The sequence below is a fragment of the Chiroxiphia lanceolata genome, chromosome 1 (assembly GCF_009829145.1).
Source record: "Chiroxiphia lanceolata isolate bChiLan1 chromosome 1, bChiLan1.pri, whole genome shotgun sequence".
Taxonomy (NCBI): domain Eukaryota; kingdom Metazoa; phylum Chordata; class Aves; order Passeriformes; family Pipridae; genus Chiroxiphia; species Chiroxiphia lanceolata.
Genome location: NC_045637.1, coordinates 71,309,697 through 71,331,468, shown reverse-complemented (window position 1 = coordinate 71,331,468; position 21,772 = coordinate 71,309,697). Strand labels below are relative to the sequence as shown.

At 38.8% G+C, this 21,772-nt stretch overlaps 2 long non-coding RNA genes across 4 annotated transcripts in view; one reads left to right on the top strand and one right to left on the bottom strand.

Moving 5' to 3' along the window:
* Positions 1 to 3,895, bottom strand: part of LOC116797064 — a 16,225-nt gene extending 12,330 nt beyond the window's left edge. For all 3 annotated transcript variants that reach the window (XR_004360566.1, XR_004360568.1, XR_004360567.1), the window contains exon 1: positions 3,792 to 3,895. This is a non-coding gene — a long non-coding RNA (uncharacterized LOC116797064). The remainder of the gene's footprint in view (positions 1 to 3,791) is intronic.
* LOC116797070 lies at positions 3,892 to 21,772 on the top strand. The gene is made up of 3 exons (XR_004360569.1): positions 3,892 to 3,939; positions 21,345 to 21,483; positions 21,587 to 21,772. It is a non-coding gene; the product is annotated as an uncharacterized LOC116797070 (long non-coding RNA).

The following is a 21,772-nucleotide window of genomic DNA, read 5'->3' as shown; positions in this document are numbered from 1 at the left end:
CAGGTTGGTAATCACTAAGAAGAACTTCCAATTTGCTGTCTTTGGATATTTATCAGTGTAATACTGGGTTGCTCTGTTTAGTATCTAGAGGCTTCCAGTAAAAGAAGCTGGTAGAGTTATTTATTGAGAAGTATTACATCTGATATCATTACTTCTTGGTAAAAGGTTTAGTTTGTTATTTGCTGAGGTAATGGGAATACAAGTGACCATGAGAAAACACACATATGCACAGAATGTGTAAATGATGACGTGTTAGGACTCTTGTGTAAGGAGATTCTAACTGACCCTAGTAGGCAGAGTTATTTAGAATGCACTTAGAGTATCTCATTCAGTGAAGCACAGCACATAGAGCAGAAGTTCAACTTGTGCCCTGGAATCAGAGCTGGTCCATATTTTTAGACTCTAAACTCAGAGCATGCCTGTACAAGGGTTCCATTGCAGTATCTTTTCAAGAGCCTGACTCTTGTTGGGGACATTTTTCAAAATGCCCATGGTAGGGAGAAATTGTCTGCCTATATCTAAAGTCAGGAAAAATTCCTCTGGGAGTCGCAGTGACTCAGGAACAGCTGAGCTCTGCCAAACTGGAATAAGTTCAAAGGGAGCACTGCCTATGATCAATTCATTACATAAACCTCAGATAAGGGAGTGGCAAGAAACTTTCCTGCCACCAACCATGAAAAATAGTTAAGGGGAAACAAACCATCCACCCCATGGGCTTTTAACAATGTACTCAATCTCAGTAGCATAAGGGCCCCAATGGGCCTGGTGGTAAACACAGCAGAAATCAAAACCAGAAATCAAGCTGCTGTTCTGAGCCATAATGCTATTTCTTCTAATATCTCCAGGCACATACAGCAGCTGCAGTTAAGTAGATAGCCTTAGGAAATAACTTCTTAATTCAAGAAAGCAGGAGAAAAGTCATTCTATTTCCTCACATTCTTTTTGCAGGGTCTGTTGCTCAAGTTATGAAATTCCTATGAAATGTAATAATAAAAGACAATCCTGTGTATTAAGGGCCTACAGAAGTTAAAAACCACCAAAACTGGATCTCAAGCAAGTCCCACACAGGTTCCTATGAACTGATGAATTTCTTTGGGCATCAAACCACTGGACACACATGGAGGATCCTACTGCCTCAGGGCTGGTAAAACCTCTGAGCACAGGTCTTATCAGGAACTAAATGCAAAACAAAATTTGAAGCTGTGTTTTGTACTAAATCTGTCATAATTCATTACTTGGTCTTGTGTATATGGTGATGTAAGTAACTAGGACCCCCACACAGTTTCTTTGCATGCTGTTCAAGAAAATACTTTTAAAATCCATGGGGGAGAAGAAATAAAGCTTATGGTCACGGTTTAAGCACAACTCTTGTAACACTTCAGCATGCCCTGGAGAGTGCCTAGTTGGAGTAATTAGCAGGAAGCATTTATTTGTTCAAATAAGTTCACATTTGGCAGAATTCTACAAACTACTTACCAAAAGGCTTCTAAGAATTTTACAACAACAATGAACATGAGTAAGAGGTAAGGTAACACCTGTCCTGATGAAGGTGGGAAAGGGGTATAAAGAAAAAGAAATAAAAAAAAAAAAATCACAGAAATGCCTAAGATGACTTCCTAAAACACTTACTTATGCCTCTGCTCTTGAAATACTGGAGTCCAAAACTTCCTGAGGATTAAGTGGGAACTTCTGAGATTCACCCAGAATTAAGCTATGTAAAGCTAATGAAAGGCAATTTGAGAACATCCCCAAAACCTTAAACCTTCCAGGGAGAAACTTTAGCCTCTTCTAGGAATTCATAAAAGAGGTTGGACAGGAGCCATTCCTCCTTCTGAGGTTGTCATTTTTCATGTCAAGAACAACTGAGTACATTTTTCTCCTTTTTCTCTAGGGACTGGGTTGTTGCAGAGAGTAACACACTCGGCTCTGGGCAGGAGAGCTCTCCAGGAGAAAGGCTGTGCCCAGCAGCTTCCCGAGAGGCCAGGGCCATATGAAATCCAGGTCTCTCCTGTTCACCAACTCAGTAAAAGGAGAATGAGAGCTTTTATAACTATTTAAGTAGAACTTAAATCTTACAGGTATCTCTTCTCTGATACGAGAACACCTTTTATTACTGGAATTAAAGTCCTTTTCTCACATGTCTCAGGAGATGCACGTTTTGCTGTGCTGCATAAGAAGTCTCACCCTAAGGCACAGTGAACATCCAGTTCTGTTTAGTGCTGGCACCAAGAAAAATATACTGACCTCATTCTGAGGGAAAAGAAAGTTTGTGTGCAAGCAGAACCTGAACAGGATCTTCCTGAAGAGGTCAGGTGAGAAATCTGAATAACCAGTGAAATGTTTCCTCATGGACAAAATGCTTTACATGCGTGAGAAATGAACCCAATTATTTCCCATGTTACCATGGTCCTTTTCATGATGTGTGTCAACATGTCTTTGCAATTCTTTATCGTCATCACATTAGGGGTCAAAAATGGCACTTAAAATTGCAAAACATACCAAAGCTACCTCATAAATCTCACTTAGGTACAAAATACCTTAAAAAACCAATTCCTTAACCGTGGTTCCTCTCTGCAGTATAAGTTAGAGTAGAAGATTATAAGAGTCTCACATGCCCCAGAAATAATTAATCTGGTAGTGTCTTTATTCTCTCTTTGCAATTCCCTCACAGCCAGGTTCAGACCAGGACAACAGACAGGGCTTAGCTTGATGCAGAGGAATTCTCCAAGTGCCTTAAATCAGATCAACAACAACCCAAACACCCAAGCAAACAAAAAACCTCCAAATATACTAAAAATAAATCAACCAAACCCACCAAACCCCACAATTTTGTCAGAACAGCCAGATTAGCTCTGACTAAAAATCCACCAACAGCAAGCATCTGTGGAAGTGAGTAAGATCAGAATGAAAGTTTAAAAGATAAATTCAGGTGCCTTAATAAGTGTTCAGCTAGATAATGTTTCACTTGTTTTTAATTAAAGTTTATAGTCTTTATAGCTGCATGATTTTCCTTAAAGTGAAGGAATAAGGAGAGAGGAGGAAATTTAGCAACACCATAATTAACTACTTAGGGCAAATCCTCCCATCAGATTCATGAGACAGATTTCAGATAAGCGGCTCAAATGAAGGATTATCTTGCTAGCAATGCGGAAATGTTGATCAGCTTGATATTTCCATTCTGCAGACAAGAGTTCATGCTGGCTGCTCACTATTTTCTGCAAGGAGGTAAATCTCACAAAGGTGGCAGGTCTGATCCAGAAGGGATTTTGTTTTTAAAACCCCTGCACATGACCATCTTGTACCTGTCTGTTTTCAGGCAGAAATGAGATCTGAATTTAAATGCTTCTCAGCAGCCCCCTTTGAGGAGGGTTACCAGGCAGGTGGATGCCCTGATGGTGTGATGGATGGGTTGGAGCACATTGAATATGTGCTAATATGATGTCTTAACACAAACATTACCACTTGAGAGCATCACAGAGTACTCAAGCATTCTGGAAATACTAAGCTCAAATAAAAATATAGTCTCCTATGACTGATAACACCCTCAGAATATGTTTCATAGCATTTAAATAGAACCCATCTAGCCAGTAGATTTAAATTTCAAGGAAAAAAGGTCTATCCCTCACCAGAAATACACTGAAAAAAAGCATACAAAATTTAAACTGGAACCTTGTCATATGTTTAAAAGTCTTGTATTCACCAGTCTTGTCTGGTGTCTGGTCAACCAATGTGACTGAACTTCCATTCCCAATGGAAAAGAGGGGTAATATTTTGTGGCATCTCATGCCTACCATGCACTTTTCACTCCTTTTGCCTCATTCAAAAGTTGGAGAGATGGCTTGAGCAAAATCCTAATTTCAGTTTCAGGATCTAAAAGCAGTTTGCTCAACGGTCTCTATCTGTTCATTCTTTTCGCAGTAGAAGAACACATATACATTGGTGAGTTATGTTTTTAACAAGAAAGAATGGACCAGATGCATCAGGGGTGGTGGGGAGGAAGATAATACAGAAGATTTATTATTGCTGTACTCACAGAAGTAGTACCAGTCTCTTAGATTTTTTTACTTGAATATGGACTGCATATTTCAGCACAGTATATAAAAAATATTCTATGTCTCCAGCTGATATATTTCCGTTTCCATTGTTTGACTTATGCAAATATGTTACGGGTTTTGTCCTCATGCAAAATTAAACATTGTCCATTATGAGAAAAGAAAAAGTGCTATAGTCATACCACACAATTTCCCCACATCTTAGGTCCCCACAAGATAAGTAGCCATGTTTTATAATTGGCATCAGAATTCTTCAGAGAGGCAGCTGTTCGTTTAAAATACGTTAAAGTGGATTTCTTTATATTTTGTAATAAGTAGAGTGAATCTGTTAGAACTAAAAAAAAAAAAAAAAAAAAAAAATCTGTTTAAAACTTGGAACCTAGCCTACTCCCACCCTTGTTCAGATAAAATCCCATCCCAATACCCCTCAAACAAAACTAATTTTTGCTGAATGCATGCCTAAACAGATAAGCCTCACGGTAAGATTTCCAACAAATACTCAGGAGACTTAGATATCAAATTTCCATCAACTGAAAAAATCCCCCTTTCTCTCCAAGAGCGTTGAGATAAGATCATGTGCAGACATCACATCATACTCTGCTCGTGTCTGTGTGCTTAGCTATGAAGCACTCATATCATTCCTGAAATTATTCATCCTTGGATTCCCAGACATGTTTGCTGAGTTTGAGAGTTACGGTCTCTTGGCAATTGCCATTTCTCCTTCAATTTTTCTCTACCCAGGCAAGCTCTTAGAGTACCATGGCTGAACTCAAGAACGTCAGTGGTAAATGGGAAGGATGCTCATACTGCCATGACAAAATCTCTTCAAGCCCTACAACTCAAACTCAGTACTATTATCTCCACTCATGCAGCTCCTGCCTGTCAGGGAGAAGCAGATCGTTATGCTCACAAAGAAGAAGACAGATATATTTTTGCTTGTTTCACTAGCTCTGGTTTCAGAGCTGATAGAGCATAGCTGCATTTCTGGAGGTAATCCCGTACTGGAGAAAACAGTCAAATAACATAAAAAATAAATCCAGTAAGCTATCTGTGACATGTACACACAAATAATGATAATTTGTATGCTTCCAAGCATATGACCACTTACTGAACATAGAAACCAAATGAACAGGTAAAGTGTTGATCATCTCTCAGACAGCAGAGTCACTAGGTGGGATCATTTGCATTATCACCCTTATCCTCTTTTTCAATGATTAATCAGACTCACAGAATGGTTTTGGTTGGAAAGGACCTAAAAGATCGTCTATAGTCCAACCACCCTGCTGAGGGCAGAGGCACTTTTCACTAGACCAGGTTACTCAAAGTCCCATTCAACCTGGCCTTGCACACTTGCAGAGATGGCGAATCCACAGCTTCTCTGGGCGACCTGTTTCAGTGCCTTATCACCCTCACAGTAAAGAATTTCCTCCTAATATCTAATTTAACCTACTCTCAGTTTAAAGCCATCACCCCTGGTCCTATCGCTACATGCTCTTATGAACAGTGCCTTTCCAGCTTTCTTGTAGGCCCCCTTCAGGTACTGTAAGGTACCATAAGGTCTCCCTGGAGCCTTCTTTTCTCCAGGTTGAAAAACGTCAACTCTCTCAACCTTTCTTTGTGTACCTTCTTGATAATGCGCACACTCATGGGTAATGAACTTTCTTTACTGTATAATAAGATAAATAACAACATCTCAAACATACTTCTGTCTTTCTTCTTGCAGTCTTTCCAGCATACATAGTTGCTGAAAAATGGGAGCAGCTGTGCACGAAAGCCTGGGTATATAAATCCCAAAGGCACTCACTTGATTGCCCAAGTAATGCTATCAGGATTGGCTCTGCCTGCAGTAGCAGACCACAGACCTTGTGACCCAAAAAAACAGCCAAGAAGGACTTTTAGTAAGGATTTTAGTAAGCATCCAATAACAGAATGAAGCCCAACATGTCACTTTTAGACTAGAGTTATTTCTTTAAAAAAGTGCTTTACTGACGGGAACAATTCTCATTTTAGATTCACTACTGCTGTAAAATACTGTTTTCATTTTCCTGTGCTCACCACTACTCTTTCAGACAGCCTGCAAGGCTCAGCTTTATAGCAGCAACAGCACTGTATATAATCCCCTTTTACCCCTGTTCCTCCTTTGGACAGCTCTTAAAATGTAAGAAAAAAATATCCTTTAGATAGTTATGTGTAAGGTGAAATTTATGGTGAACATTAAAAACAGTTTTAAACAGTGCAGTCTGCAGCCCCTTTAAAATCCAATAGATTGTCTAAGATCCTTACAGGAAGTCTTTCCGCAGTTACTGCATAGGAGAGAGAGAAGGGAGAAGCAGAGGGAAGTGATGCCCTCGGTGACCTTACCCAAGCCCAAGCTTGTGGCTTGACAGTGACTGCAGAGCTGATATTCGGTTGCATCGGTCTTTGCAGTAAATCTCACTCAGGTTGTTCTTGTGAAATAAGTTGTACTTCCTGCAGGAAAAAGGAAGTACCTGTAAAGTACAAGTGCTCTGAAAGTTAAGTCTTGTTTACTTTGTTTGCTGTAGGGTAGTTGCTGGTTACCTTGGTTTTTTAATAGCAGATGGAGCTCTCAAAGACTGAGTACTTCTTGGGCGCTAATTAATGCTCTCAGCTCTTACTGAAGTCAGCAGTATTATGGGATTGTTACCCAGGCATTTAATTTGGGTAACTAAGTTCATCTGCTCTTATATTAGACATTGTCTCCAGGAGATAGAATTGAGTTCTGAGTACTCCAGTTTCTTAACTTGTAGAGAAATGGGAATCCTTCTTTCTTTCTCTATTAAGTATAAAGGGAGACAGAATTCTGATAGCTGGGAAAGTATATGTCAGACAGGGTGAAAACCTGCATCAGGATCTCTTTGTAGCTGATAAAAAGAACTTAGTCCACATAATACTGATATAGAGTGAGAAGAGCAGAAAAAAGTTCTTGCCAAGTCACTTGCCTAAAATGCAGCAGTCTCTAATGTCCTTAGAATTTGTCATATCAAATGGCAAGGAAGACAGTCAAAATAGTACAAAATAAATGAAGACCAAAAATTTTCCTTAGAGCATTTGAAAGAGAAGAAAGTTCCTTTAAGTCTACAACTTGAATGTTGCAGTCCTTTACCTCAACTTCTCCTCTTCCAACTCATTCCATTCCTTGCTGTTATATTGTGCTTTTTCTTGGCAAAAAGCACTCTACGTCAGTGATATGGTTTGAAGCTGGCTCCCTGCCAAGTCTCCAAACCTCACCACAAGAAGTCCCCCCCTGCCAACCAAGAAAGAAGAGAAAAAAAACCAAGAGAACCGAAACGAGAGAGAGACAGCTAAAGCAATATATATAAATATATTTACACTTATATTACAATTATATACAATTGAAATATATATACAATTTCACAAGGCAAAAGGAAGGGGGAAGGGAAAAAAAAGGAACAAAACCAAAATAAACTATATATATATCCCGATGAGTAGCCCAAGATCTAGCAACTAAAAGAATTAGCAAAGAATATCTTACTACTCTCCTTGGGACAACAGAAAGTCACGCTGGAACGACCGCCGGCAACCTCCGTCTCCCAAGGTGGGCAAGGCCTTACCAGGCCTCACTCCCCAACCCGACAGACTCAACAGCAGGGAAACCCGCACCTCCAAAGCCGCCGGAAGGAAAGAGAGGGCAAAGGCCTCTCCTCCTTTCTTCTTATACCCTGGCTTACGTAAAAATCGTAGGAATACTGGGTAAATCTGGACCCTTCCTTGGTTACAAACTGGTCACCAAGGAAGGCCTAGACTAAACTAGCACAGTCAGCTTACCCAATTTGCAAATCACATTTATAGACATGAGAATCATGTTTTAAAGGGCTTGAAAGGAACTGAATTATTAACAAGATCTGCTGTTTAGCAAACATCAGTGTTCCCTAATGAATTCAACAAGTGCTATTCGAGGATGACTATCAGAAGTGCTGCTATAAAAGCCATGGAATACTATAGTATAAATTTGTACCTCTCCACAAAGTTATTAGGTTACTGCTGAGTATAAGGATCCACAAAACATTAGCCCTATCCCACTGGGTACCTATTCAAATAATATGAAAGAAGAATCCTCTGTATAACAATTACTGAGAATATAAGAAAGCAGGGGGAAAAGAAAGAAAAAAAGAGAGTGAGAAATTAATAACAGTTCCCTAATGCAAATTCACTCAGCTTGGGCTTCTAGCCACAATGTCACAGAATCACAGAATCATTTAGGTTGGAAAAGACCTCTGAGACCTAGTCCAACCTTTGACTGATCATCATCTTGTCAATTAGACCATGACACTAAGTGCCACGCCCAGTCATTTCTTGAACATCTCCAAGGGACGGTGACTCCACCACCTCCCTGGGCAGCCCATTCCAATGTTTAACAACCACTCAGTGAAGAATTTCTCCTGATGTCCAACCTGAACCTCCCTTGGCACAACTTGAGGCTGTGTCCTCTTATCCTTTTGCTGGTTGTTTGGGATAAGAGGCTGACCTCCACTTGGCTACAACCTCCTTTCAGGTAGTTGTAGAGAGTGATAAGGTCACCCCTGAGCTTCCTCTTCTCCAGGCTAAACAAGCCCAGCTCCCTCAGTTGCTCCTCTCAGGACTTACCCTCTGGACCCTTCACCAGCTTCTCTGCCCTTCTCTGGACACACTCCAGCATGTCCTTCCTGTAGTGAGGGGCCCAGAACTGGACACAGTACTCAAGGTATGGCTTCAACAGTGTCCAGTACATTGGGCCACTTCCTCAGATTCGGTCACTGGTCACCACAGAAGAGACATCAGTCCCTGTCCCTCTGCACACAATATTCAAGGTGAGGCCGCACCAGTGCAGAGCAGAGCAGGGCAATCCCCTCCCTTGACCAGCTGGCGATGCTTTTCCTGATGCCCCCCTGGACATGGTTGGCCCTCCTGGCTGCCAGGGCACTGCTGACTCATATTCAATTTGCTATCAACCAGGAACCCTGGGTCCCTCTCCATGGCACTGTTTTCAAGCATCTTATTCCCCAGTCTGTACAAACATCCAGAGCTGGCCCATCCCAAGTGCAGAATCTGGCACTTTCTGTTGTTGAACTTCATATGGTTGGCGATTGCCCAGACACCATGTATCAAAATGAGCACAAAATTTTTTTCCCAGTTAATGTTTTCCAGCAGCAGCTGATTTCCAAACAGCTTAAGAATAGATATCGTAGATAATATCACTCTTCTCTGCAATACTGTTAGCAGATTCCATAGGTAATGTAATTTATGTAATAGATGAAGTCAGCATGGTGTATCTTGCTTAAATTATTTTCCACTAAGCATTATGTGAACAAAAACATTTGAACTCAAATCCAGGGCAGAATTTACTAATATCTCTATGTCATCCAGATCTTCCTGAAACTTGACAATCTTTCTATTGCTTTCTTATCATTTGTAAAGTACACTACTCTTCCTATGGACATTTTAATTTCTCTTACTGTAAGAGTTTTCTTTGAAGAATATCCATAAAAATGTTAGAGATACTTACATGCTATATTATTTGTGTGGACTTTATATATCATTAGTGTCAAGCAACAAGGGATTTACAGACGCCTTAAGAAGTTTCTCCTCATTCATATCCCTTTTGTTGATACCTCAGGCTTCAAATATGTCTTTAGTTGCTGAATTAGTCCAGCACTTGTTTGTGTATGTGGTTTTGTGGTCTCTTTATTCTGTTTTCAAAACAAAGACCCTGTTTCCATCAGTTTTACTGAGCAGGAACTCAATGGTTAAGGATGTTAGTGGGCCAGATGCCAATATCTCTTTACCCACATTTGATATGAACAAGATGGGGTTCCATATTCAAAGTATAACCCTACTGAATGAATAACCACAGTGTCCTCAAGGACCTCACTGAGCAGGCTTCTATTTAGAGTAAATGCAATTTATGTCTTGAATATTTTTTCCTACTGGAAAATATTTAAACCACTGAGTCCTGTTAGTCATCAGTATGAACAGAAAGTAGGTCCTAGCCAAAAACCTGCAAACCCAAGTTTCCTGACTATCTTAAGAGTCAGAATAAAAATTGGATATTAACTGCTGTCAAATGCAAAAAGTTTGGATTAAAATATGTCTATGGTAAGCTAAGGTATTTAAATTTCTGGCATAGGATGTAATGATGAAGCTGTTGATCAGCCACAATGCAGGGATGTCACTATCTGGTGCATTCAAGTTCATCTCTTAAAATGTCGGGTACCTCACTGTCTCTGTTACATTTGCTCTGTGTAGTCTGTAGTAGCTTTGGTACTCCCCTTAGTTTCATACCAAAAAATGAAGCCATATACAGAAGAAATACACTACATAAAGTTACACTGCCTGTTTACTACTTACAACATGAACACACCCTCTTCTCATAGCAAGAGAACAACTCACAAGCAAGAGGCAGGCAAGAATTGTTCCCACTTCCATAGCAAATCAATTTAACAGCAAGGAAGGCTTCCTCATGTTTTCATTTTCTACCAATGTTGTTCTTAAAAGAGTCACACTAGTTTATTTCCCCTTACTGTCAGTGCAGGACACTGACATGAGGCATTCATACAGGTAACCTCAGATGTTATGTCTTGTCAGGCAAGAGCAGAGGTATACATAACAGGACAAACCATCTTCTTGCATGACAAGATTTCGGTTTCCTATATAGGAACAGTATTTGCAAGTCAAAGCCCTTGAGAATAGGGTGCAGCAGTTTGAGACTTCAAAGATAAAAGATCTGATCCCACCACAGGTGAAAGTGAGATCACTTCTTTAACAATTTAGGATTCAATCTGAGTTCTCTCAGGACATTAGAGAATCTGAGAAATGCCAGAAATTCAGCAACACTGAGTCAATGTTTTCACACAATTCAGAGAAGAGTGTTTTCAAGGCTTCAGATCTACTAAAATTAGCCTGAAATTAATCAAAGAGTGAAACTAAGAGGGCTTATTTTCTCTGGAGAAGAAAAACACCCCTGCTGCTTGCTTCACCTGAAATAACTCCCAGTTTTGAGGTTGCTTAACTAACTATTTTTGGTACACGGAGTACACTGATAAAATGGATGCATCTTAGTCAAAAAGGCAATATGCATCGTTTGAGACCCCAAAGGAAGCAAAACCAAATGCCAGCACTTGTAAAGCAGTCTCTAAAGTTATCTCCTCCATAAACATACTTGGCTGCATGGTATACTTAACAGTGTCTTTAGACAATCTGGTATAATAATCATAAGTAAAAATGACATTTGATAAGAACTATGTTTACAGAATAAATGGAGAGACTGACTGGAAAAAGCATTATTTCTCTTTTAGAAGGAAGTAATTGAGTTGCTTGTGTGAAACAGAGCAAGCAGGCTTATAGAAGACTCCAAATTATACTAATCCAGGGTCATCTCTGCAACAGTGTAAGATTCAGTTTAGATGTCATATTGCTATAAATTTCTGTTTATTTCCCACACTAGTTTTCACTGTTAAATCTTTTTTTCATGCTTCTGTAACATGTTTTGATTTACCCAGGGTTTATTCCCAGAGATGGTTTCGTGTTGATTCATGACATCAGGTTATGAGCTGTATGAAACACATAGCATAGTGCAAACATATTTTGCAATCATCCAAGCAAGTGTTGAAGATGAGGCTTTGCTTTGCTGCTGCTGATACAGAAACCACTGCTTCACATCCAGGCGTAGTGGCAGGCCAGAAATATGGGGCCGAACAGGTGGGGTTGTTCATTATCAGCTGTGCAGGACGTGGTTGTGCACAAATATTTTCCTCGATCTTTCAGTAAGTAAATCATTAGCTGGATACATGTCCTCCTCTGACACTTCCATTCAGTATTGAAAATTGATTTACGAGATAGCATTAACTGGAGACTACAGCACATGGGGCTTTATTTTTTCTGCTAGGAGGAGAAGGAGTATCAAAAGGCCAGATTTAGGACATTCATTTTTGCACCCATGGCAGAAAAAGAGCTTGCTGCTGTTAAAAGCTGAAACATCTTGCTTTTCTTTTAATTCACTTTGAGTCAGTCCCCGAGTGGCATGTTGGGACAAAGAACGGGAAAATTAAGGTAACACACAGCTGCTTACATACCTCATAGGCTGCCAGCCAGTTCACAAAAACCCTTTTGTCTGCATGGGCTGTCTGAAGATGGCAAATGCTGGTGACCCAAAACATTGCTACAGTGATGCCACTTGCAGCCCAGAATCAGGTTCTGGCTGTTAACACCAAATCAGATTGAAGTTGTATCAGGCATTAAGTTCCTGTGCCAGGTCCTCAATTTCACAGTAAATTTACCAAGGTTAGCAAAGCGTTATGGACCTTCCCATAACGCTGAAGGTGTGGGGTTTTATTATGTGAAATGTGTGCATAATATTAGATTGTGAGCAAGATGCCACAGGCATTAGGAAGCCGTCTGGTGCATTGAATGCCTAAGGGCATGTGGATGACTCACTGGAATTTTGTTAGAACACAAGACATCTGCTTAAATATGTTTCCTGCCAGTCCTTTTTCACGGCTGGAAATAATGGGCTAGAGGCTCTCTCCTACTCTACCAGCCCTGGCACCAAATGAGTGGAAAACTGCTGTAAGCCAGACTCTGGGATTCCCCTTTGAGTGACAGGAGCTGCCGCTTTGACAGGGTGGTAAAAGAACCCTCTATCTCTCACAATCCTGAGGGAGTACAGGAGGGAGCAGCTCTGCAGTACCCCAGCAGCCCCAGTGGTTCATTCCCTCAGTACTCCAGCCATGCTGAGGCCTACACTATAGCCTTCCCAGGAGCTATAAACTACCACAAAACCCTTTTTATCACCTCTCCCTGCCTTTCAGAAGCTCCTATCTCATCTTATGCCATCATACCTACCATTGTGACATCAATTTTATGCACAGAAATAGCAGCAATGATTCCATTGACACTGTGATGTCACATGAAAATTACAAAGGTAATTTCCTATTAAAGGCAACAAATTTGCTTTGGCAAAGGCAACAAGGTGACTGTAAACTAGAATAAGAAAGATTTTCAGAAAAGCAAAACAGTTTACCAAAGCTTTTGATAGATTTGGTTCTGAAGATGCAGTTCTCATGACACAACCTAACTTCAAAGGAAGTTTTAGCATATAAAATACATAGATCTGCACAAACGTGATGAATAACAAAGTGAAGTCACTGTAATAGCTCTACCTAAAACCATATATCATCATACTTTTTTTCCCTTATGCTGAAGGGTCAAAGCTGATTGCATTGCTTTTAGAAGACAGCATTTCAGCTACAAATGACCGCTCACAACTATTTCATGTTAAAAATAAACTTTAAAGTGAAGTACCAGATGCTGCCATGAACATTCCTCAAAGCTTTCATGTGATACTCACATCTGTTCAGCTGGAAGAGTGCGTGTTTCAAGCAAACTAATGGCTTTTAAGTGGAGAGAAAAAAAAGAGTAAAAAAGGCAAAATACTGTAGAAGGCATTGGGGAAAAAATTTAACTAGAAGTTCTGCATTGGAATAATAGCACTTTTATAAAGTTTTGGATGGAAACTTGGATCACAAACAGAAACTGTTTAAAGCTACCAGAAAAACAAGCAATTATTTCCTGGTAAAGTAGCAAGAAGGGAACTAACTTTTCACCTGCATAAAACCACAAAGTTTTAGTGAAAAAAAGCCATCTCATCTTATGGTAACTTATTTCTTCCTGTAACCTTTGGAAATGTTACAATTTTGCTGAAAAGTTACCCTCACAGAAGCTACAGGTAGATGTTGATATCTAGTGAAACACTAGGAAATGATAAATCTGATTTTATCTAAGTGTTTTCCTTAGTTGTTCTATTCCTTCCCACTGATTTATAGACAAAAGCATGTCAACAGGACCTCTGGTCCTAGTTTTTAACCTTCAGCTCACTGGCTTGTCATCTTAGTAAGCACAGGAAATCTTCAAAAAATTAACACGTCTAGAGTGAATATTGCTCTCCTCACTGGTAAATCTTCATACGCTTTACAAATCATGTCAATTTACAGTTTACACAAGTTTTAGAAGATTCTTCTGGAATAGTACAGGTATTGAGAATTATGTCCCCTTCAGAGAAGTGGGAAGTGGGCCAGCAAAAATAGGTTTATCGCCCCAGGCCACAAGAAATACCAGTAAAAACAGGATCAAGCAATGTGAATTCTTAGCTCTTTTTGTTAGAAGAGACAATTAGTATGTTCCCTAAACACAAGTGGCAGAGAAATGGAAAAAAATTACAATTTTTAGAGAGTGGTATTGGAAGTAAAATATCTTGTTTCCTGCAACTGAAATAAAACTGTCGAAGTAGTTTATGAACTTTTAGCAAAATAGAGATAGAAAGAAGAAAGCCCAAACACACTGCTGTTCTACCATTTTCATAATCAGTCCTACTCTTCTACACTGGCCAGACATGGTTTGCTCTGAACCAGTTCTGACTGCATAGAACACCCATACTTAACTACCTCCAAAAACCTGGTTAGTATTTTCTGAGCCAGCAGCTTTCAATGCAGGTAATTGACCTTAATTTAGGGTTTAATTTAGTCTAGCATCTAAACCACTTGGAGGTTTGTGAGCTTTCCACGTATTGATCTTTAAGACTTGTGCCTGAGAAAATCTGATTGAATGTTCTATGGTCTTCCCTCAACATCAGTATCTGAAAACAAACATGCAGTAATTTACTCTTTTTGTACTGCTTTGTGCTGCAATCAGATGAGAACTCAGGTTCTCAAGCCAATTGAAAAAGATGTTCAAAATGGGGTTTTTTTGAGGTGCAGTGGTTTTAGTTTGGAGTTTTTTTGAGATTTTGTGTGTGTGTGTGTTGTGGGGGGGTTCCCCCTGTATACGTACACATACTAAAGGAAAACATCACCTGCTGAAGATGATGATTTTTACAAAGCTTGTTATTGCATGGGCTATTGTTAGCTACTCTGCAAGCAAGGAGAAAACTGCTGAAAGCATTAAGTGACTTCTGCCTCTGCCGAGCAAAAAAGCTGTGTCCCTTCAACACTCTACTATTGCTATTTCACCCTTAAAAATAAAAGCCCTTCAACTCAGCTGCAAATAAGGAATGTCTAAGAGAAACTAAAACAACTCGGGGTCTTAGGAAACATTTTTGGGTGTATTTGTAGCCAGCCACAAGTGCCAAGGAAAAAACATTCTTGTCTCTTCAACATGCTCTTATGTAATTTGGCACAAGGCTTAAGTAAATCAGCTGGTGAGCAGTGCCTGAACTAGGCAATGAAACAGTAGCTTCAGCCTTTATATAATATCTTCTAGCTTTCTCTTTATAATTTAATCCTAGTAACAACAAGAGATAAATCTTTAATCACACTATACAGTTTGGGTATGATAGAGAGGGAGTTTATTTCATCAAAAGACTTTCATGTCTGGAATTTGAAGCAGTTTTATATTGAGTTTTTATTGCTATTATTCTGTTATTCATTGGCAGAATTTATTAAAATGGTGTTATATTAACTCTATCATACTTTGAGCAAAATCTCACTGTAGTAATTGCTCAAAGTTCTGCTCTGACTTCTGTTCAGGGTTGGATTTGTTATAAAAGTTAAAGTAAAAATAAATCTACAGGGTCAAATGCATGTTTCTGAGTTCTTTGTCTCGAGGTGACAGATGAATTAGGAATTAAGAGATAACATTCACGCTTTGCAAAACAACTTTGGAATATTTCAACAGTGAGTGCTTATTTTCCCTTATTTTACCAGTTTTTTTATTCTTTTTGAACCAAATTTCTTGCTAACAGTAATTGGTAAGAAATTTTGGCCAACAATAGGAAATTATTTATTATTTGCTCTTCCATGCATATTAGAATTTATTTTTATGATAAGAAGAGAAAATTTGGTCTTCTCCAGTCTTTGCAAAATTTTCACACTAAACCTTTCTGATAGTTTTGCTAAACTCAGATTCTGCCTAGCATATGGCTGTTTATTGGAAAATTTGTTCTGACTGTATGCACAGAACCTGTCCACTAAGTGACCACAGCATTTGTTTTCAAAAGATGTATTCAAACGGTGCTGGGAGCTCTATGTACTAGAAAACTATTTCATTTCAAGGTAGGGTTAAATTCGTGTGCTATGCTGGTGTCTCGTTCAGTCGGAAAGTTCTTTTTTTTTTTTTTTTAATCTATTGAAGTAACAAGCAGTAACAAGCAGAAGTCTTCTTTAAAAGTTTGCAGAGATATAAATGTATTTTTCCAATATAAAAGCTCTTTTGACAGATGTTCTTTCGTTTCTGGATCCATCAGTATAGACTACAAAGGCACAGTGTAGTTTGGACTAGAAATAGCCTCTCTGGTTGTAATCTATTAAGTGCTCTTAAAAAACCCACCCACTGAGTAAGAACATTCTGTCCTTTTGCCTGGAAGTGGTCTCTACCTGAGAGGTGGCAGGAGTTTTAAAGCAATTTGTTACTCTATCTTTATTCACTCCAAGTTACAATATCTAAGAGGAGCTGTATCAAGGCTGCTAATGCACAGCTCATTCTTTCCATCACATTTTTATCACCAGATTTAAATACTAATTAACTAATAGGAAACAGCTAGGTTCAGATAAGGGTAGGCCACTTTTGAGATGGATATATCATATGGAGATTTTTTTTCCAGTCAGCACCATTGTACTAACATACCATACAAGTTGTTTTCACTGAGTAAACATCAGGAATATAATTAGTGAACATACAGCTGGAATAATTGTGAAATACTAAATTCAACTTAAAAAGTATTCTCCCCGGGCATTTCATTTTTTTGCAATGCATACTTGATTCAGTGCTAGTCACATAGATACTGAAATATGGTGCTTAGTGAAAGAGAACTCCTTCATCCTTTTGGGAAAAAACTGGGAGCTACTGAAAAGCTAAGGCTGGAGGTGGATCACAGTTTGTCACCTAGGTCTGAGTTGTAAAGACCATGGGCTTTTCTCAAAGGTGTTTTTATCATGATGTTCACAACTGCTTTTTTATTTTGTTTATTCAGTGGACAATGAGTCACTGTCTACGTTGAAGAGTAATTGACAATTCTAGGGGATTTCTTGTTGAAAGAGCAGCGTCTCTACGTTTAACCTGCCCAACTGGTTTAAACAAACTATGTTTGGCTCTTGTAGATCCCACAAAGAGTCTTTGTTTCCCACTGATTTTCCCCCAACCCTCCCCCACTCACTTTTTTACTTCCTGTAGTTAGCAATTACTTCTTTTGTTGCATGTAAATCATTTAATTACTAGGAAATGTAAATTGATGCAATTTTACAAAGCTCAATATTTGTTTTGCCACCCCCTCCCCCATCACGATGACAAAGGTGATAGAGATTATGACAAAAACCCCCAACCTCTTCCTTCCAAGAACAGAAAAGCCATCACTGCTTTTTTTGCCATATATTCTAGAGATAAGGAGGTTCAATGAGGAGGAGAAATTAATCTACACTTTTGTTTTTAAATAAAAGGAACGCAGAATGACACACTTCTCAACACAGTGATGCCTATAGTTTTAACTGCTGCTTTTTAAAAGGCCTTATGACTAGATTAAGCAAAATCAAAACTAATCGAAAAAAACCAACCAACATGTTTTCATTAAGAGAAGGATTTGTTAGATTCTTCCTGCAGATTTCGAGCCAGGATCCTCATTTACAGATTTACAGAACAAGGAAAAAAATTATGAAAATTTGTTAGAAGCATGAAAAATCAAGAATCCTTTTGAGATCTGAGGCTATTTTCTGACAGGTTTTGTTCAAAATATTTCAACCAAATGACCTGCAAATAAAAAATAAGACTAACTTCTGAAATCTTTGAAGAGAATACATCCTTTCAGTGAATTCAGTGAGTTGGAATTCAAACAATTTTTTAAAAAATTATGAGTTCTAAAGAAGTGTTTAAAGCAGAAAATTAGCTGAAATCTGGACCAATCTGAAGTGCAAACCCACCTTTAATTATGTATTCATTTTTGTGCCAAGTCTGCTCCCATGCTGAGAGTGTGAATAGAATACACTGTTCATTTGGACTCATTTCTCACTAAAAAGCCCCACTTGAATTAAAACATAATTGAATATTTCTCCAGTTAGACCTTTTTGTTAGTAGTTTTGTCAGTTGCTGTTGGGACTGCAGGTGGTTCTGAAGTGTAGATAGAAAATCTGAAAAAGGTACTCTTTTTAGGTGCACTGTTAATGGATAAAGAGATTAATCTCATCACAAAAAAACCGCAACCAACCCTGCACTGCCCTATAGTTTTTGGAATGGAGACTTGGCGGGGGGAAAGTCATCCAAACCCCAGCTCCCTGTACAGGCTATGCAAAAGTGTTGCCCTCTCGTGGCTCGTGTTGGACTGATGCCTTGGAATCGTACTTAAAACTATACGAAATTGCTGCTAACATCTAAGAAGAGGAATCTAGCTTCAACAGAAGCAGCTTTGCTGTCATGGGGAAAAAGGCATTGCTGTTTCAAGATATCCATTTATTAAGCTGTGGTTTTCATAACTATATGGATTATTTAAGACAAGTATATCAAACAAGAACAACATCCTTTTGTCAATTTCTTCTTAGTAGATTTTTTGCATGTTAAATATTTTTAAACAAAAAACATGTATAATAATTGTCCAGCAGTTATTCCAGGAACCATACTTAAAATTCCAAGTATTTTTAAAATATACCAACACAAGCACATGTTGATTAACCATCTTTTTTTCTACTCTGTAAATGCTGCACTTCTGAACTCATCTTGCTTTCTGTGAACTGTTTCCAATCACTGCTAAAAAATTAAAACTTCCCAAGTAATACTGCTAGCTTCAGTCCTTGCTTAAAGGAAGGTCAAGTCCAAAGCCCATAAGTATTCAGATAAGTATTTGTGGAAAGATTTGTTTGTCAGGCCATGGTTCTCACAATCAAAAACTGTTCAGGGCACATCATAAGGCTTAAGGAAGATGTGTTTCTACATCATCACAATCAAGTTCAGGTGTCAAAAGGCAGCATCCTTCTTATGTCTGGACACTCAGAACTGTTTCTGTGCCTTCAAATGTTAAACTGCATAAAGTATGGGGCACCACTTCCCCTGCAAGGGGAGAAAAAAAATTAAAAACCCCCAAACAATAAATCCAACACCCAAAAAACCCCACAGAAAAAAAAACAGAAGTCCCCAAACCAGAGAACTTTCCTTGGCCATTGGAGGGAAGGTCCATTTAGGATAAGGAAGATGGAGTCAGTGGCAAGGGATGGAGGAGTCACCATTTCCCCTCACTATCTGCAGCACACTGGATTGCTCAGGCCACTGAGCATGAGCAGCCGTGGAGGACTTCTAAGTTGTGAGATAGGGTCTCAAAAATGTGAAAAGTGCTAGGCAATGTAGCTTTTAGCCTTCTTATAATCATTGACTGATTAAGGTTGGAAAAGCCCTCTAAGATCATCAAGTCCAACCTTTGACTAAATACCATCTTGTCAACTAAACCACAGCACTAAGTGCCACAATCCAGTTGTTTCTTGAACACTTCTGGGGATGGTGATTCCATCACCTCCACGGGCAAACTATTCCAATGCCTTACCATCTTTTCAGTGAAGAAATTCTTCCTGAAGCAGATTTAATTGGAACAGTACTAATTTGGCTTTTAACATAAGCCTTGGAGGGCTGTCAAAAGTATTCTGCATTTTCAATCTAGGAGGCATGCTTGTTATTGTTAGTGCCTCACCTACATATATTACTGTATTTCTTCTGCAGATTTCTTGCCAAGAAAAGCAAACGTAAGGCAAAAGAGTATAATCCACAGAGAAACATGTTATTTTCCCATTTCCCTGACTCTGTATCTATGAATGTTGATTTATACAAAAGCACTCAATAGACCAGAAGTAAAAAAAAAAAAATAAAAATGTGTAAAATACAAATTCGTACTATATTGTAGCACTTATGTCCCTTCAGAAGTGCTGACTGGTGTCCATAGGAATGTATTATGATTTTGTAATCATATTTCCTTTGTCCTGGGAAGACAAGGCATGACAATCTCTCATAGGTACACGAGCAACACTGAAGATGGGTTATTTGGTGGTATCTTGCATAAATTAGCCCAAATAATTCACCATCTGCAAAACTCTGAGCTATAAGTAAACAAGATGTTTTGTTTAACTTGGTTGATATTTCGATCCCATCATACCTGTACAATTTTATGTATGTTTTGTTGTTAGTTTTAATTCTCATCTGGATAATTTCTTCCCTACTACTATGCAAATACCAACCTCTTCAGGTTATTCCAAATCCTCTCCATCGACTACGTGTGTAGCTATTTCAAGAACAACTAATGATTTGGTGAATTTTCATATTTATTTAAGCATCCAGATGCAGACAGTTTAACATTCCTAGAGTATTTTTCCCATAATACAGTTGTCCTAAGACTATCTGAATCAGGCATCAAGAACAAGGCACTTCAAATAGAAAGTTAAAATTTTGACAGCTTTTTCCATTTCATTTTTTTAGCTTCTACTTCCTAGAAGTCACCCTCATAACTCTATGACTACTACAACCTCAAAGTCAGGTTTTGTTGGTTTTCTTTTAAATTTGAAAGTTCTAGTAAAATAAGAGATTTCCTTGTTATTTCAGTGGATACTGAAATGGATATCCAGTGGATACTGGCTGCCTTAAGGCCCTAGACAAAGTTTTTCTAAACAAACAAGACTTATTGAAATGACAGTCTGTATTTATGATTCAATAGCTGGATAAATAATGGGGGAAAAGTGAAGAACACCAGAGTTAAAGATGGAAGTCCCTTTAGGCAGCAAACTGGGAGTTTGCCCAGGCTATTAACTCTCGATGTCATTGCTTGAAGGCTACTGAGCTGTCAATGCAAAGCTTTTTGGTCTTCCCTAAATTTCCATGGTGATATTATCTAATTTGTTGACAGAAGTTACCCATTCACATTTTCAGTGTTGGCCCTGACAGAAAAATGCCGTCTGCCAATGCTGCTGTTCAGCGCTGTTGGCAGGCTACAGGAGCAGGCAGGGAGCAGCAGAGCAGGCCAAGGGGGACTCCTCCTTCCAGTGGAATGCTCTCAGCTCCCAGCTGAAAAAAATTGAAGTCTGTTCTTATCACAGCTCTGAAGTTCTAAAACATGTATCAAGGTAACTAGGCCATAGTGATACCCCAAAGCACCTTTTTGTTTTTTGTCTTTTACTTGTTTTTAAAGGATATTTGTCTACTACAGATAATTTTCTGTCTTAATACATTTCTTCCACAACTTTTTTCTGAATCTCTTCCCTGTTTACTTTTACACTTTGCAGCCAATGTGGTCATATAATCTTCTGTCTCTTCTGCTTACATCAGGTATCTGAAGACTTTAACTGGCAGCCAGCATGCTTTGGCAAGGATATTGAAAAAAAATCTCTGGTCTCTTCTGAAGATTGAAGATAACTAAAGTCTTACTTTCAAAGGAAATAAAGTATATAGCACAAATGCTCAACAGGTAAAGGACTTGTTTAAACATCTGTGGAACAAGGGGACAGAGAATATGCTCAAGACTTTCACATGTGTTTTATTCTCTGTATTTTTCCTGTGTCTTTTGGCAGGACAGAAACAATGAATATTCTGCCATCCTCTTTCTTCCCTGAGGACTCTCTTGTATGTTTGGCAACATTGCCTGACCAGGACCTGTCCTTCACACCAAGATTGAACAAACACTGTAAGCGAATGAAATGACAGACATCAGCAAGGGCATAAAGCAGTATTTGTCCTAGACACAATACCTTGCCCCG